Source organism: Gymnogyps californianus, chromosome 10 (genome assembly GCF_018139145.2).
Source record: "Gymnogyps californianus isolate 813 chromosome 10, ASM1813914v2, whole genome shotgun sequence".
Lineage (NCBI taxonomy): Eukaryota > Metazoa > Chordata > Aves > Accipitriformes > Cathartidae > Gymnogyps > Gymnogyps californianus.
Window position 1 is genome coordinate 21,561,665 of NC_059480.1, and position 16,985 is coordinate 21,578,649.

The 16,985-nt window shown below is 48.1% G+C and overlaps 1 long non-coding RNA gene across 2 annotated transcripts; it reads left to right on the forward strand.

The window, feature by feature from the left end:
• The first annotated feature begins 676 nt into the window (after positions 1–676).
• Positions 677–16,579, forward strand: LOC127020251 (uncharacterized). Of its 2 annotated transcripts, none has more exons than XR_007767040.1 (3): positions 677–734; positions 13,893–14,246; positions 14,955–16,579. It is a non-coding gene; the product is annotated as an uncharacterized LOC127020251 (long non-coding RNA). The 2 variants fall into 2 exon arrangements; XR_007767041.1 differs by lacking the exon at positions 677–734 and adding an exon at positions 822–862.
• Positions 16,580–16,985: the final 406 nt, after the last annotated feature.

Genomic DNA, 16,985 nt, shown 5'->3' on the forward strand with positions numbered 1-16,985 from the left:
ATTTACTGCAGATGACCTTCAACGTATCATCAGAAAAGTTTCCCAGGCAATTTTGCCAAAGGGTATGAATGTGAAACATAAGACCATCAGGAAAGGAGAAAAGGGGAATAAAATCGGATTTCTGAGATATCCATCATTCAAAGATATATTTTCTCTTCAACAGCAGGACAAAAATATTTGAGTTTAAAAAAAAGGAGTTTTGGCTTTAACAACTTGCTTCTTTAAAGCAAGTGTTTGTATAAGGTCCCTCAATAAAGTAACTTTAATTAGGTTTGCCTTCCTCAATCTGCAGAAAGAATATTTCCATAATAAAATGCATTTGAAGAAATGTGAAGTGGAGGAAAAAAAAATCAGAGAGCCAGTTTTATTTGCATTCCTTCATAAGCAATGGCTGTAAAATGAGTTTATCCATTTTGGTCCCCTGATCAGGTTATGAATCCAAAAAAAGTCTGATGGCAAATAATTGGCAATCTAGGCAGAGACTCATGACTAAGGAGGAATCCTGACCTCGAGGGACAAGAACAGGACATCAGGGTGAGAACAAGCAGCTGAAGCTACTTCTGCCTCCTCTGAAGGGGTCAGGTGCAGCTCTGATTGCTCCTCCTGATAGTGCTGCAACAATTACAAGGTGATAAACCAGGAACTGGCCCATTCTTGCTTCTGACACCCGAACGGTCCTTTTCAGCCCCCTTGCAAGTGGCAGCAGAGCTCGTCTGACAGCGTCTTCGGAAACGGTATCTCTAATATTATATTGAAGTTTATATTATACTGACATGGGGCAGGAGGAGAGAAGCTTCTGCAGGTGTTGGCTGGGTTCTGGATAAGCACAACTCGTGGATAATCTCTCATCTGAGGAGTGCCTGTGAGTTTGCTTTTCTTTTTCTGTTTGGGCTATCAAGCTGGTTATTGTTCACTGAAGCAATGGAGGATGCTTTGAAAGAAAAGATGCGTTTTGTAACTGACTCAGGACTTCTGTTTGTATAGAAAATGAATTGAAAGCTGACATACAGAGACTTATTCTGGTGATGAAGAAAGGATCTCATGTCAGCTGTCATAAGACTCTTCAGATAAAATGGATCTTAAACCCACCATGATAGGCATGCTGGAAATTCCTAAAGTAGATAAACCTGATGCCGTTCCTATTGCTGTAGGCCAAGCATATATGAAGTATTGCTCTACACAATAAGCTTCAGAAAGCAAGCAAGCTTTTTAGATTCCTTTGTTCTTTTAAAATAGTGCCCTGTGTGCCCTCCTTTCAGGGCAGGTATGTGTATTTTAATGCTGTCAGATAATTACAACGTGACTGGTATTAGCTTGTATCTTCCTACCTCTTATGTGTTGCAAGCGGTTTATCCATGTATCCTGTGTGGCTTGATGCTACCGTTATAGGGTCAATGTATGGGTGAAAACTAGAATCTGGTGAATCTTCACCAGCTTGTTTCTTTTAGTGTGGTCTGGCTCTTGGACTCCAGTCATTATCTTGGTCTACGGATAATTGTATAATTTAAATGTTTGGAACATAGGCTGCACGTTGCAAACTTTCCACCTTGGGATCAAAAAGGAGAGAGGAGGGGTTGGAGGGAGATGAGGAACAGTTCTGTCCAAGGGGCCCTGTGAGGGACCTCCTGTCCTCGGTGACTGCTGTGTCTGGCACAGCAAACGGGACCGCAAGAGGAGTGTGCGTGTGTGTTGGATGAGGCATTCAGTATAATGATATCCTGAGCCAAATACGTGTTCTCTGCAGCGCCGCTATCCATCGTCCTAAAATGACGTGAATCTGCTATAGGCACAGTCCAGGGCTGTTGGACCTTCCTTTTGGATTGGAAGGGCTTATGCTTTTAGCCTTCAGACCCCCCAGATGGTGGTCGCTGGAGAAGCGCCGTGCTGAAGTTGTGAACAAATGGTTAATGTAGCTGCATGGCAGCCAGAGAAGCTGTTCCTTGGGCTTAGGAATGTTTCCTCCTTTCGTCCTGCCTTCTTTTTTTCTTTCTTTTTTTTTTTTATGGTACCATATAGTGTTTAATAATTCAACATATACATAATCCAAAATAAACACACTAATTAACCTTTGTTTTGAGAAATTTAGTTAGTTAATGCTTAGTCTCTGTTCAGATTCCAAACAGTTTGGAGTGGGAAAGGTGCCATGGGGAAAGCATAGCAAAATATGTTTAATGCTGAGCACCTTCAATTATTTAAACAGTAACGTGGGCTGGACCAATTAAAAAAAAAAAATATTATGCAGGCATGTACATGCTAAAATATCTTCATGCAGTGTTCCCAAACTCCAGTCTTGCTGCAGAATGGTAAAATATAGCCACACATAAAGCAACTGTAGGGAGGAGGGAGTCTGGTGGCTTAGGGGCGATTCTGCTGCTTGCCAGGAACCCCAAAATCTTCCTGCTGGGGCTCAGGGGACAGGAGGGGTGAGGGAGGGACTAGAACTGTTGCTGGTGGTGACTGCCCACCCTGGCTGGGTGAAGCTGGAGGGCAAATCCTGCTCTACGTCCCAAATAAACGATGAATTTTCTGAAAGGTCAAATGCTGTGCTCTGACTCACTAGTGCTAGTCATCTACAGCCCAAATGCCTTCAAAATATATTACTGTAGGATAATAATTTTACCCAAATACTCAAGCTTTAATATTCTTCCCCAGCTGAACTGTAAATAAAATTATTTCCGAAGAGCACTTATTTGAGCTTGATTATTAAATACATTGCCAAAATCTGGTCGGGTAATATACTGCCTGCTACTTGAGCTGAAGTATCTAAAAGACAAAGAACGAAGTAAACGAAAAGGAAATCAACATTTTGCTAAATTGCATGTTTTTAAAAATCCTATAATTGAGGCTGCTACTTCATTTCCATTTGTAAAACAGATTGAGTTCCCCTTCCATCTACTAATGGATCTGGTTTATCTCTGATACTAATTGCAGCATTTGCATGGTTTGCACAGGCTGCTGGTGACAGGACGTTGGGTAAGAAAAGTCAAACTGCTCGTGCGGAGCTCTGGGGTGTCATTTAGGAGTGACACTTGGCACAGAGCTCTGCTGAACTTCAAGCCCTTGTTCTTTTTCCTATGGCTCCAAAGTCTGGGTCAATCAACCAAGATAAACTTGTTAATTTGCTGTCAGGATAATGTGCCTCAGGTCCCACTTGAGAAGCAGTGGGAAGGTTCAGGTGATAATAAAGCAACACCAGACAGTCTGGATGTTTAATTAAACTTGTCCGTGCTCTCTCTGACCTAGTGACTGGGCTGGAAATGTCACCAGAACAAAGGTTGCTCATGAGGTTTGCACGTGGGCCTTTCTGCTGCGCAGGGCTTTAGAGAGAGGTGGGGGTTTGCAGCGTCTTTTCTCATTCTTTCACGTTATCGTTGGGAAGGGAATTGTGCTCTGAAGATCTGGGGGAAAAGAAAACAAGGGGGGGGTTTAGATGAATGAGCCTTTTCTTGGAACCTGCTCTAGCAAATCTGTTTGCACACACCTGAATTAAGCAATTCTGGGCCTCGGGTCTGGTGAAAACATGCTGCGCTCAACCCAGTCAGTGCTCGGCTCCTAGTTAGCAGCTGCTCAAGAGCTCAAGTATACGCTTTTTCTTATTGCTGGGGTGGGGAGGGAAAGCAGCTTTTCAGAGGATTGTACCCAGGAATGTAAGCTGGAGGCTTCTCCTTCTCCCCTGCCCTACGGTCTCTGCAGCCCGGACGCTTTTCCTGGTATCCCTGTGGACAGATCTATGACAAAAGCCTCCATGGTGTGCTTCAGCCTCTAACACGGCTTCAGTATCAGCACCCGCTGAAGCAAACTGAGGATTCACCCTTTGCTTGCCATTGTTTCATTTTACGTTTACAAAGAGAGATTTCTTTTTTTATGTTTTGGTTTTGGTTTTTTTTTTTAAGGCACTCTTGAAAGCAATCCATCAGATTCCCAGGGAGCTCAGTATGGCAGAGGGAGCCCTGGCTACAGAGTGGCCTTTGTGGAGCAGGTCCGTGGGCTCTCTGCCACCGGCGCCGCGGGGGAGCCTTGTAATAACGACACCAGCATCGACCAGATGTCTTCTAGAGGATTTGTTTTCAAGACGCATGGCTCCTAGTTCAGGAGAACATGGTGGTGGGGGGTGGTTCTGCTCTAATATGCATGATTTGTTTAAAAAGTTTGCAGGTGTTAGAATTTTTATTGAAGTCAGGGAGCTGAGAAATTATATCCAGTCAGTGAGGTAATGCTTGCTTTGCTCAGACTGGGAGTGGGGAGCACACGCAATCTGCATTAAATAAAGGGCAGCTGTGTTGCCAGCACAATTTTATACATATGAAAACTAATCTGAGCCATACCAAGCCAGACCTCCGTTCCTGCAAATCCTTGTCGAGAACAAGACAATCCACTGATTGCTTGCTGCTTTCCTCCAAAAGCTGGTGGGGACTTGCAAGGCAGACCCTCCCCGCGGGGGTGGGAGCCCCTGTCCTGGCTGGCATCACTCCATGGGCTGCACCCCAACAGCTGTGGGGATGAGCTGGGGGGATCGGGGATGCTGCTGCGGTGGAGCCATCCCTGCAGCTCCTCACGGGCTTCGGGGGAGCGGGAACAGCTGCTTCCACTGTCATCGCCTGGGTAATGCCTGTGACGCGCGGTCCCGGTGGGGCCCAGGTAGAGACGGGTCCTCGCTTCTGCTCCAGCTGCACGGTTTTGCTCTCCTAAGCCAGAGAAAAAGGAGGAGAGCACACACCAGCAGTTGTTCCCATGGAGCTATTCAAGGGGTTTGGGTTGGTTTTTTTTTTTTCCTCTTTCTCTGGGCTCAGTTCTGCTACTTGCTGAAGCCCCAGTAGAGATTTGAGATTTTTTTTTCTTATTATTATTTTTTTATATAGGTAGGTTGTAATGTCAGGATATGAGGTTGAAAGGGCAGGTCTGAGTCAACTCTCGGATGAATTCTGAGTATTTCCTTTCTACATGGATGAGATCCAAGAATTTATCTCAGTTCAATAAACCCCACTTATTTCTGATGCTCATTCAAATGGACTTTGAATTCCTTTCGCCTACAGACTGGGGCTGGTCATTCACGTTCTGCGCAGCTCTCTCTAGAGAGGTCAGGACATGCAGAGTCAGCAGGGGGAATATTTTGGGGTGGCAGCTGAAGTGGGCTTTTTTTTTTTTTATTTATTTTTTTTTATATATATATATAAGCAGGCCCACTCACTTTTGCCATCTGTACGTCTCTTACTGGCAGAAGCAGCTTGCGATGGGACGTTGGGATTTGCGATGTTTCCCTTTGGATTTGCAGAGAGCGATGCACGGATCTGCCCGTGTCAGGCACCGTAAGTGGTGGTGGTTTGGCAGATGGGGGGATTGGCTGACTGGACAAAATGGTTGCATTCATCATATCTACTGCTTGTCAGGATACAGCCTGTAAGGCTCGGGTAGCATCAAGTACTGCCTGCATCCAGTACTTAGGGGCAGAAGAACCCTGGCAGACATGAGTACCGCTCTAGGGGGGCGGGTACAGGCTTTGTCTTCAGCACAGTCCCTCCAGGAACGTTGCACCTTACACCCATCACAGAGGTTACATAAATAGGGCTAAAATTAGAGCAAATGATACTTCACAGGTGGAAAGTTGTCCCCAGGAGCTCATGGGGTTTCTACCAGCTGGGACTAAGGAAGGCGCAGCTGTGGTGTGGGGCTCTGATGCCAGAGCCCCCCACATCCCACCATGCTGCCCCTGACATCCTCCACATCCCTGGGCCTGGGCTGAGCAAGTCCCACAGGGTCTTTTGGCTGCCTGAAGTAAATTTTCTCTTATTTCCCTCCAGGCTGTCTTTTCCTCTATTGCTGAATTTTGCTCAGCATAATGATTTTGAGGGCACCATTTTCAATTTCCTCTACAGAGCCAAAATTAATACTAGGTTTATGCCACAGTGTAGCAGAGCTTTAAGCATCCACCAACAGTGTGCATATTTCAAAATAATGTAATGGCTCCTAAACCCAAATACTGCTTAAAACCACCACCGTACTCCACCGTAAATATCGGTGATGCCTGCCTGAACTGCAGTGCCAGTAATAACGACTCCGTTGGTACTATTTATGTGCCCATTAACATCCCACTGCGATGACCATTTTATTACCACCAGGAGTGTAAGCACGTGCAGGTGCTGGGGCTGTGGTCGGGTGCTGCTGCTGGGCAGGGAGAGGTGCTGGTCCTCACCTGTGGGAGGGGAAGGGTCTGGTGGCACTGCCAGTGGTCATCTCCTCTGGAAGAAGGTGTCTAGGGGATCTCTGAAAGTGTCGAAATTAAAGTCCTGTTTATGAAAAGGATGTGGCCGCAGCGTGCCTTGTTGCAGAACAGAGGTTGTCTCCCTGGGGACGTGGCACTGCTTGTTTTGGACGCAGATGGAGCAAACGCGTGGCTCTGTGTCTGCCTTTGAGCATGGCATGGCTAGAGGCCAGGATGGAGCTGGAGATCTCTCGATAGCACTGGCTGAGATGATGGGCATGCTTTTAAGCTGACTTTAATAGTTTGCGTACCAGGTCTGACCAGAACAACCCTCCCTCCTGGTCCCTGTGGAAGCTGGCCAGACCTTGCCGGTGAAGGACAGGCTCAGCCCCTCGGATTGCCTTGCCTGGGCGCAGCACTCCAGAGGGATGTTTTGGGAAGTTTTGTTTGCAGCGCGGCGCCTGTGCGTCCTTTGGCAGAAGCAGTGATGTGAACGGCCCGGCTCTGATGGGGCTGGACCGGAGGGTGCTCGGGTGTCTCTTCCCAGCCTGAACCCTTCTGTGATTGCACATGAAACCGTGGATCTGTTGGGTTTGGCAGGGAAACTCCCCGTAACTCCAAATGAAGCGAGGCTTTCGCTTGAGCTCTCCAGAGGTCAAAGCTGGAGGAGAAGCTGCCCTGCCCAAGCTGCGGTGAGGGCCCTCTCTCCTCCCTGCCGGAGTCACTGGTGTGAAAGGGTTTCCACCGCTCCTCTCAGGCGACTTTCCTCTCCATCAGACCTCGCAGCAAGGAGCTTCTCCTGCTAGGAAAGACTCACTCACAGCTTGCATTTTTCCCCTTCCCTTTTCAGCTCCGTCTGCGTAGGGAAGCCCCTCTCCTCATGCTTCCATCACTTCTCTCTCGTCATGGCTCTAGATAAAAGTTAGATCCAGGCAAGAAAATTTGGGTCTGCTTTCCTTGGTCCCCAAGCCTTGTGGGCAAATTATTGAGATGAAGGATTTTAGTTGAGTTACGACTTCGTTTTATGCCCTTCTGTTTATTCCTCACCCCTTACAAGGGAGATGGCCGCTTTTTTTTTTTTTTAAGAAATACATATAGGTGGGAGAAACAGAGGAAAGTTTGTCAAAAGAACAGGTTATAAGTGATTGCTAAGAGTATAGATTTACTGAGCGCATTCGCTGCTTTGGGCCGGTGATTTTGACTCTGTTTAGAAAGGAGGAGAGGGATTACAAGAACTCGGGTGTGCAAAAGTACACAAGCCATTAATTATGGCGACCGCTTTGCGATATGGTCTAGCAAGAGCTAATGGAGCACGAGAAACCTGTGGAAAATGTTAGAGAGAGCTGTCAGGATGTTTGTCTTACAAGCTGCTCTGGGTGATCTCATCTCTCCCAACATTTCGGAGGGTGAGGGGTGTGCCGGGTCAGCTGGAGGCGGCAGGCAGACGCCCCGGCCGTGGAAGGAGGGCGATGGGGTGGAGGCGCGGGATCTGCGCAAGCTGATGGGCAGAGAGAGGCCGTAGGGACCCGGGGTACTTGTTGCTGTGCTCTGCTGCTGGAGATGAAAAATACGGGTGGAAAAAGTATGACTTGAGGGCGTTTGGAAAGCATAACATTGAGTCTTTTCTTTCTGCTCCTCTGAAACAGCCTAAATACAGTGTCACTTGGCATTGCGTAACCAGGCAAGTGCGGGGCCTGGGGAGCAGCTCAGAGGGGGCAGCACCGGAGCCCCCGGGGCGAGGGGCCGCAGCGGGCAGGAGGGATGCAGCCGGGCTGGGGAGATGCTGTGTCAATGCGTGCACGGCAAGGACGCTTCCTTGGGGGAATTTCCTCGTGGCCCTTCCTTCTGCCTCCCCATGTTCTCAGAGATGATGCCTGGGGGACCGAGCGATGACGAACCGGCCAAAAATGGTGGCTAGGCGATGTCAGGGCTGGAGGTCAGCTCGCTGTCCTGATTTATAAGAGATCTTGCTCTCTGTGTCCCAGGGCTGCCTTGGCTTTTCATTCATGCTGGAGATGACGAAGAGCTGTGCTTAAACAGCATTACCGTGCTGGCACGGGCTGCTTTTAGGAGCAGGAAACCGCTCCCTTTATCCTCGCTTGATCTTTCGGAGTGAAATATGTGCGGCGCCCTTGTCAGCAGTAAGAGCCTCCTAAGGAAAAAAAGAAAGGTTAGCAAGCAGAAACAGATGTTTACCTTTAACTTCTCGCTTTGTGTGGACTAGGGAAACTGGAGGAGGGAGGTGTTAAGGGAGAGAGGTCTGCAGCGCAGAAGAAAATGCTCTCTGAAAGCCTGAGAAAGTTGTGTCAGATTGAATCTGCCTTTCCCTTGATTTTGCTGTGGCTTTTATTTGGCCTGGCATTTTTTTTATTATTATTTAAATGCACCGTTCTATTAAGAGAAAGGTAATTGCTTTTCCTTTCTTCTGCCTCAGCTTCTCAACACAATTAAGATACAGAAAATAAGTGCCTGGACATGAGGGTGATCTAATAGGCACCGACCAGCCCAAGTCACTGTAGCCCAGTTTAAAAACATGGCACTTTTACAGGACCTGTTTGTTTCTCTTAATACAGTGATTTGTTTTTCTATATTGCTCTCTATAATTATCATCGCACTGCGTATTCACTGGCTCTAGGTTCAATGTAATATAAATCTGGAATTAGTCTATTGAAGTCAATGTCAGACACATTTGCTTTAACAACTAAACTAGGTCTTAGTCTCATTTATCCTACTGTAGCTCCAAACTAACTCCACCAAAGTAAATACAGTTTCTCTCTCACTAGTGTTTTCCGAAAAGTCCTTGCCACGGTCCTTGGCTACACCTTCCGCCCTTGTGCTAAATGGCACGCTGCTGCAAGATAACTCTTGTGGCATCTTGTTATGCCTTCAGACTGAGCCTTGCTTTAAACCCTTGCTGAAAGCTGTCTGCTTTGACCTAGCTAGAGAAGAAAGGATGGCTGGGTTGGAGCCATCGCCTCCCTCTGCGCCACTGGCGATGCAGGTTGGCATTCCTTCGTCGCTTTAGTTCAGCCTCCCTCCTAAACTCTGGGTAGACCTCGGCTCAGGCTGCTCTTAAATCTGGTGCTTGAACCTTTTGTCTTTATCTGGACTGCCAGGTCTGGAAACGGCTTTTACAGGTCCGTGAGATCCCTTGGTTTCTTTGTCTCCCCACATAACGTGTGCCCGGTTAGTGCTGAATTGGGGTTTATCTTTAGTGTCCAATATTTATCCTTCCCAAGCTTGTTTTCAGTAGCTCAGGGGGAAAATGAACAGAAAAATACTGAAAGGCAAAAAAGCAGGCCTGGTTTAAAAACAAATAAACAAACAAAAAAAATCAGTGTTTTTACTGTTAGTAGGGTTGACATCTGCTAGTCAAAGCTGTTGACTCGGAAATTTCAATTCTAAATCATTGTGTTTTGGGATTAAACATGGGGGGAGCACAAGGGTCACTTCCTTTCACTGTTGGGCTCAGTGCTGACTCTCTCCCCTCCCGGTGAGCTGGCTTGTGCCTGCCAGGGGCTGCTTTCATCCTCAGAGGTGAACTGAAGCCGTGCAGCAGAGCTGACCCTCGCTAGCCCTCCCGGACTGCGCGTATGGCTAAACCAGCTCTGCTGGGCTGCACCCATAACTAGACGGGGTCATCGCAGCCCTGGAAATTTCCCCCCAAAATTCGTTGCCAAAAAAAGTTGAGGTTTACATTCAGAGGACTCTACTTTTTCGTTACAGAAACATTATAGAGTCAGTGCGTACGTCTGCTGTGGACGGCAGCTCTTAAATGATGAGTGTGTCCCCTGCCCGAGCGGTCTGTGCTGTGCTGCCTGGCTGCCCCGCATCGGCAGCAGGTTCCCTCTCCTGCTCGGGAAGGAGCATCCAAGGGATCGACAGCCGGTCCTTGTCCGCTGGCATGAGCTGCCTCTCAGTTTGCTGGGGGGTGCCGCCAGCCCCAGGGGGTGACTGCACAAGCACCCCTGGACCCGGTGGGTGCATGGGGTCCTGGCTTGGGAGGGATGCTGCAGCACGCGCTGTGACCACAGTCACCCGGGTGTCCCCTGGAAGGGACAGGTTCCCCATGGGCGTAGCTTTTTTTTTAGCAGTTTTTGGTTGGAGATGGCCACAATGATGAGGTGCAGCCGTGAAAAGTAACAAAACACATGGGATAGGATTGATCTCCAGCCACACATGTTGTGAAGCCAATGCCAAAACTGGGGTGGTTGCATATAACTTTCATATCTAAGCAATGTGCTCTGTGGTCTCAGTTGTCATCTGGTGAACTGGATGCTAAATTTGGGGGTACAGGGCCTGCCTGCACAGCTAAGCTTGGGAAAAGTCCTAGTAACTCTGGGAAAGCTGCAAGAGGAGAGTGAGAGGACTGTGAATATTGAAGACGATGCTGAGGGCCAGGGAGGCGGCGGGCCAGCAGCCAAGCTGAGGTTGAGAAAACCTCTGCCTGCTGGACAGGGGCCACGGCAGCTGGAAACCATTACAGCCCCGCAGGCAAGTGCCGTGGGCACGGGGAGCCGGGGGGCGGACGCGCATCGTGGCTTACTCGCATGTGCAAAGTCAATGGTGTTGGATGGAGGACTTGGCCTCTACTCAGATTTGCTCTTACGTGGATATATGTGTGGAAATTATGAGGGAAAACACAGGTTGCTGGGCTGCACTCAATGGCCACGGTGCTGACCCGCCTTGGGTAGAGGGACCATGGTCAGTCCCTGCTCTTCCCCTGGAAGCAGCCAAGCGCTCTCCTGCGGACTCTGGTAGGCATTTCTTTAAAATAAGGAAAAAGTATAACTTCAATCTCTTCCAATTTTAGATTCTGGTAATCTGGAGAAATTCTGATATATCTGAGGGATTTTCTTTTTGTTATTTTTCCTTTCTCAGATGGAGACCGTGCACATTGATGGGTGCCTAAAACACGCCTCTTGCTTCCCAGTGTTTTCGGCAAATTTTTTCTTCAGTTGCTGCACAATAAGTGCACTTCACAGCTCTGTGGTGCTACTTGATAAGACAGCTGGAGAGAAGCTATTTTCTGATTTTCAGATACCGTAGTTTATCTCTAATGCTAGTTTTCACTGGCAGTTTAAGAAGTTCTTAGAAAACTCTTCAATTTCCCCCTTAGCACCAAGATGGTAAGAGGCAGATAAAACTTATAATTTACTAATAACCAGCAAAAAAGTTTAGAGGTTTTTTTTAGATGTAAACTGAGGGGCTATTATTTGGTTTTTTAGAGATGACACATGGCTCACCCCTACCTCAAGAAGAGAGGGAAATGATTAGCAGTCCTTTCTACTGGACTTGAAAAAAAAAAAAAATTACCAAAAGAATGTACAGGTTTTTACTGAAAAGTTGAAACTTGAAGATTTTGGGGGCAAAAACTTTCAATTCAGAGCTTAAAGTTCTGATTGGGAAGTTTCTCACTGGGGAGTTTTGTTGGCTGGGCCGTACGTCCAGTGCCACCCCGCGATGCCCTTTCAAATGGGAATGAAGATGTTCCCAGTCACAGTGCCTCACTGGGGATGAGGTTGGGCTTGGGAGCTCTCCCCATGAGGGAAAAGGGAAGCGTTTTTTGTTAGGAAAAAAAAACAACCCTATTTTCCATAGGACAGCAGACCTGTCTCTCAAGATTTCTGTTACAAAACCACCATTTTTCCAGAGAACACTGTTCCTGCTGACTACGTGCATCACTTCAGAGCAGAGAGACTTCTGGTCCTTCCCTAAGCATGCCCCAAACCAGCAATATCTGACCAGCTCCTGCTCTCCATTAAAATTCACAGCGCAGCCTTTCTCGCTATTCCTTTTCTCAGATGACATTTAAACCTGTCAGTGGTTACAACTGGTGTTGTGTAATCTTTGTAACCAATGCAAAAATTGCACTCTTGCTTCATGATGGCTTCTAAAAACAGAAAAAGAAAGAGGATGGCTAAGAATGGACATAAATACACCAAAATGCCTGTGTGCTGCTTTCCTTGCTGCTGGTCTGACAGCGTTTCCACCGCTCCGCCCCTCGGAAAGCAAAATAAACCCAGGCAGCGATGAGTAATAACGTGTAATAAGCAGGGATGACAAATACATGTATCAGCGGTCAAGCAACATGGACAATGTGTCACCCCTGTCCCCATGCTGCGTTCGGTGTCACATAAGTATCCTTACGGATAAGCAGAGGGTGCTGGGACGTGTCTGCTGAGAAGGTGGAGTACATTCCTGTAGGCCAGCTGAAAGGGGATCCCTAAAGGGATCCTCAAAGATCCCCTAAAGGGATTCTTTCACCCACAGGCTCAGGCGTTTCGATGCTAGGCTGGTCGCATCCCGGTGTGCTCGGGATGGATTCTCGGGTGCCTGCCGGCATCCCTGCCATGCAGTGTGCTCATCTGTCCCCCGAGAACGGCCAGAGCTGGCGGGGGCCGGATCCTGGCCCTGGGGTCGTTCTGCTCATCCCACAGCAGCTCGCTGCGGGCTCGGGGAGGAGGTGAAGGGCAGCAATGACTCGTGGTGTGCCGTGAAACCCAGCAGCTCTCGGGCAGATACCTTGTATATATGGACACTTACTCCATATATAGTCTAGGTATAGGTACCTGGGCATGTTTCTGGGTAAGCATACTATAGACAGCAACAGCTGCCATGTCTGCACGCAAAGCCAGCGCCGGTCGGTATATGGGCATGCACTAATACTGCTTTGAGTTTTGAATACACAGGCGAACTGTTGTAATTGCTTTCATCTGGTATGGCCCAAAATGTGGCCACTGGTAAAGAGCGACCTACTAGTGTTTATATAAAGTACAAAGGGTGCTAGACAGTCCTATCGAGCTGTTTCCATTTCCCCGTGATTAATATATTGCAGTCTGTAGTCATTTGTTTTTATAAACTTCACAAACAAAAACTTGATGTTTTGGTACCAAGCTCAAATATGGGAACAATTTCATTCTCAACGCCAGCATTTCTGATGCAAGAACTGAAAGGCGTCCAGAAATGCTGTGTTTTCACTGAATATTCTTCGGTCCCAAGATATAGCATTTTTAAAGCATTACAAAAGCAAAAACAATCCTAGTGCCTTGAAAGCTTTTTACACTGACTCTGCTTCATGGAAATACTGACTCAGGGCCAAATGGCTGATTGTAATGTATGATGTAAGAAGGAGTTAGAAAGCTTAGCAGGGAATTAGAATAATGCAGTTTGTGTGTGTCTGTGTGCAGTGAAGGGGGGGACACAGCATTTATTAGAAAGCTTTAAATCTTTTGCAGCTATATGTTAGTCGCTTGCAAAACTATCAGAGACCCTGTTGAAAGCGATGGGGATTTGATGTGTGACAAGCTCTTAGCTGCTGAACTGAGCTCCTGGTCGAGATCTTTTCAGTTCATTTAAAGGCTGCAAAATCTTCCTTGCTGGGGTGTGGAGGAAGCAAACACTACTGCTGTGTAGCCAAGGAAGAAAAGGACTTTGCTGTGTTATATTTCTGGAAGGAGAATGAAGGATGTAGCAGTGCTGGGGGGCTAAATTCTGGCCTGGCTTCTGCCGTCACACCGAACTAAAGGTGGAGATTTGGGGATGGTGGAGCACTCCCTGGATGCGGATGCTGGCAAAGGGAGGGGTGCGATGCAAGGGGAGCCCCAGCCCTGCCCCTTCCCTGCTCCTTGCTGGTGGGAGCCATTTCACTGGGGAAGATTTTATGGTTTACTTTATCTCGTTGTCCTGCCAGGGAGAAAAGCCATTCATTGCAAACATGAACTCTGAGACAAGTAAAAATCAAAGATGACCCAAGTGCCTGGAGGCATAAAACCAGCTACTGAACTGTTCAGCTTGTTTAATGAAATGGAGCAGCACAAAGACACAGTTCGCGTATAGATTTAGATATACAACAACACTGGCACTCAAACAATTTACGGAGCTCACTGCAAATTGTAAGATTGGGAAGCCTGGCTGCTGTCGGCTGTTTGAAAGAGATTTGGGATGGAAAGACCTATCAGAAAAACTGCCCTTGCCAAGTGCTGTGATGGCAGAACATGAAGGAGCTGGGGACGTACCAACTCATAGCTACTGTTGAAGATCGAGGGTAAGTTGCTGCTTAAACCTCGGGTCTGGCTACAGCGAAGTGCCACTTGCTGTCATCGTCTTGCCCTTGAGTCGTAACTCCCTGTAGAGCCGGAGGCAAGTCTCTGTCCCTGCTGCACCTGCAGGACAGACAGAGCTACGAGGCAGACCTGCTGCAGTTTGCTCCTGCTTTCTAAGTATACATATTATATACATACACACGCATATACACGTGCCACGGCAGACCGTGCCGTCCCTTCCTTCGCAGCCGCCCCCGGTTCCCAGCAGAGCGGCTGTGAGCAGGCAGCCGGCTGCCCTCGCTGCCCTCACCCTGCCCGCCACCGCCTGCCTGCAGGTGCTCTCGCTCTGCCTGCGCCGCAGCCCCCGCTGCCTCTCCTGCCTGCAAGGCAGCTGTGCTCAGCCCCACGGCCGTGTTTTCTGCCAGCCGGTTGCTGGCGTGGAGGGTGAATAAGGCTGTCTCATCATGCAGCTTCCCACCTTGAGTGAGTCATCGGACGAGATGAGATGCAAGCGCTGAACTATATTCAATGCCTGTATCTGAAACACTGGGTTCGAATGATGGTGCAGGTCATTAGGTCCCTAATTTCCTCTTTAATGGATTTTCTAATGCATTTGATGAATAAATAGATGCTCAATAGTAAATAGAAATACCATTTGCAATCTTGGACTTGAAACGGGGCCATAATGTTGCCATTATTTATGTTTACAGAAGTCCTGTGGACCTCACGGGAGGTGGAATACGTGCAAATACTGAAATGATGGGGGCTGGAAGTGCACAGTAGTGTCAGCCTGGGCCGCTGCCAAAGGAACAACTCAAGTGTGCGCGCGGTTTTTGGAACATGAATGATCCCATTGACTCCCGATTGCCTGCGGACGCGACCCGGGCTGAATGGGTCTTGTGTTTGCACGGAAAGACGGTCCAGAACGAACCGAGGGAGTTTCCAAGCAGACATCGCTAAATGTCGCTTTGTAGGTGCGGAGTACATCCTGCCAGCCATGAGCCGCGTTACTGGTGAGGGCTGTGGACCCTGGGGACACGAGGGCCCTGGGGTCCTGGGTGCTGTTGTGCAAGCCTGGGGCCGTGCTCAGGGAGGAGGTGGTGTGAGCAGGATCCTGCCTGTGTCCTGACCCGCTCTGTAGACTGGGCTCAGCCTCTCGACGGGGATCACAGTCGCTGCACAGGTACTGCCGTCCCTCGGCAGCCCCCTACCTAGATGGGAGCTGTCTGCCCCCATGGGCGCAGCAATTTGAGCCTCTTGGTTTACAAGTACCACGTTGCTGCAGAGTAATGCGATTATACATTCACATCAATTTGTGTAAAGCTGGCAGCATCCTCGGTGAATATTTTTGTACCTCCAGTTTCTAAATGGCATTACTGTTAACAGCAATGTATCATCATTACCAGCAAGGCTTTAGAGGATGCATGAGCAAAGTGTGATATTACTTAAACCTCTGCAAGTACTGTGTGATAATTAATCAGGCACGGGTTGGTTATGTTTTCACCTTACTTGGTAGAGAGTAATGCAATGCAATGGAGCAGGATTTTGGTTAAAATTCTCTGGTGAGCTAATCCCCACCAGGTCAGGACAGCTGTCTCCCCATATGTATACAAGAGCACCACGGGCCAGAAGCCTTGTGCGAGTCTTTTTCTTCCTGCTGAAGCATCAGATAGTGCCGGGTCGGTGCCAGAGGTGAGAACCCAGGCCAGAGGAACCAAGGGTCCTGTCCAAGACTGCAGACCCCCAGCCCTTGCTGGCCCAGACGTCATTTGATTTTTGGGGTCTCATCCTGCAGCTGCTTTGGCTACAGTGCTCCCTCCAATCATGCCGTTATGTATTAACAGGGGACAGAGCTGGCAGCAGGAAAGGGTAGCAGAAGTACACATTTGTCTTGCTGTCCAGAAAGCCACATAACAAATAGCGATGCCAAGTGTAATCCTGCTTCAGTTAAAACTGTTGCTTTGGTTTGTCATCATTCATTGTTCGGAGTACAGCTGCTTAATGACAGGATGTGGGAAATGAAAAGTTTTTTATGTCCTTGTAGACTTTTCAAAATAAAAATTCCTGAGCAGCGGAGGGAGAGAAGGCATTTGCACAGAAATGCCTGGGTTTGAATGCCGAGAGGCAGCCTGGCCGGAGCGAGCCTCCCCTCAACGAGGCTCAGGAGACGGAGGTTTTGCTCTTAGCTTTAAAAATAACCTGCTGTGTAAAGCCGGGCAGTATCTGCGCCTCGGCTTTGTTTGCTTACGTTACACATCTGGTGCAGCTGTCTCTGCCCAGCGCCTTGCAGAACAGGACCTGCGTTTGATAGGAAGAAATGAAAAATAAAAGACAAATGCCATGTATCTGTGTGGGGCCACTTCTTCTTTGCAAAATGTCTTGTGTCCAATTAAGTTAGCAAATGTTAGATTTTGAACCTAAATATAGGGGAACGGAGGGAGTTATCCATATGGACTGTGAGCAAGCGGATGAAATCTGAGGCGGGTGGGGTGCTTGCAGAGGAGACTTCATTAAGCCAGTAATGGAAGAGACAACTCCCGCCCTGCCGAAAGCTGGGGTGCATGGGGTGCCTTTTTCATTTTTGGGTCCATTTTAATAATGACCTTAATTTTTATACAGGCCACGGTGGGGCTCCACTCCTTCTGCATGCTAATTGCTTCTAGTTGACGGTGCAGAACTACCAGTGGGCGCATGATCTTTGCTCTCAGTGGGAACTCTCCTACCTGGGTGCGCTGCACATC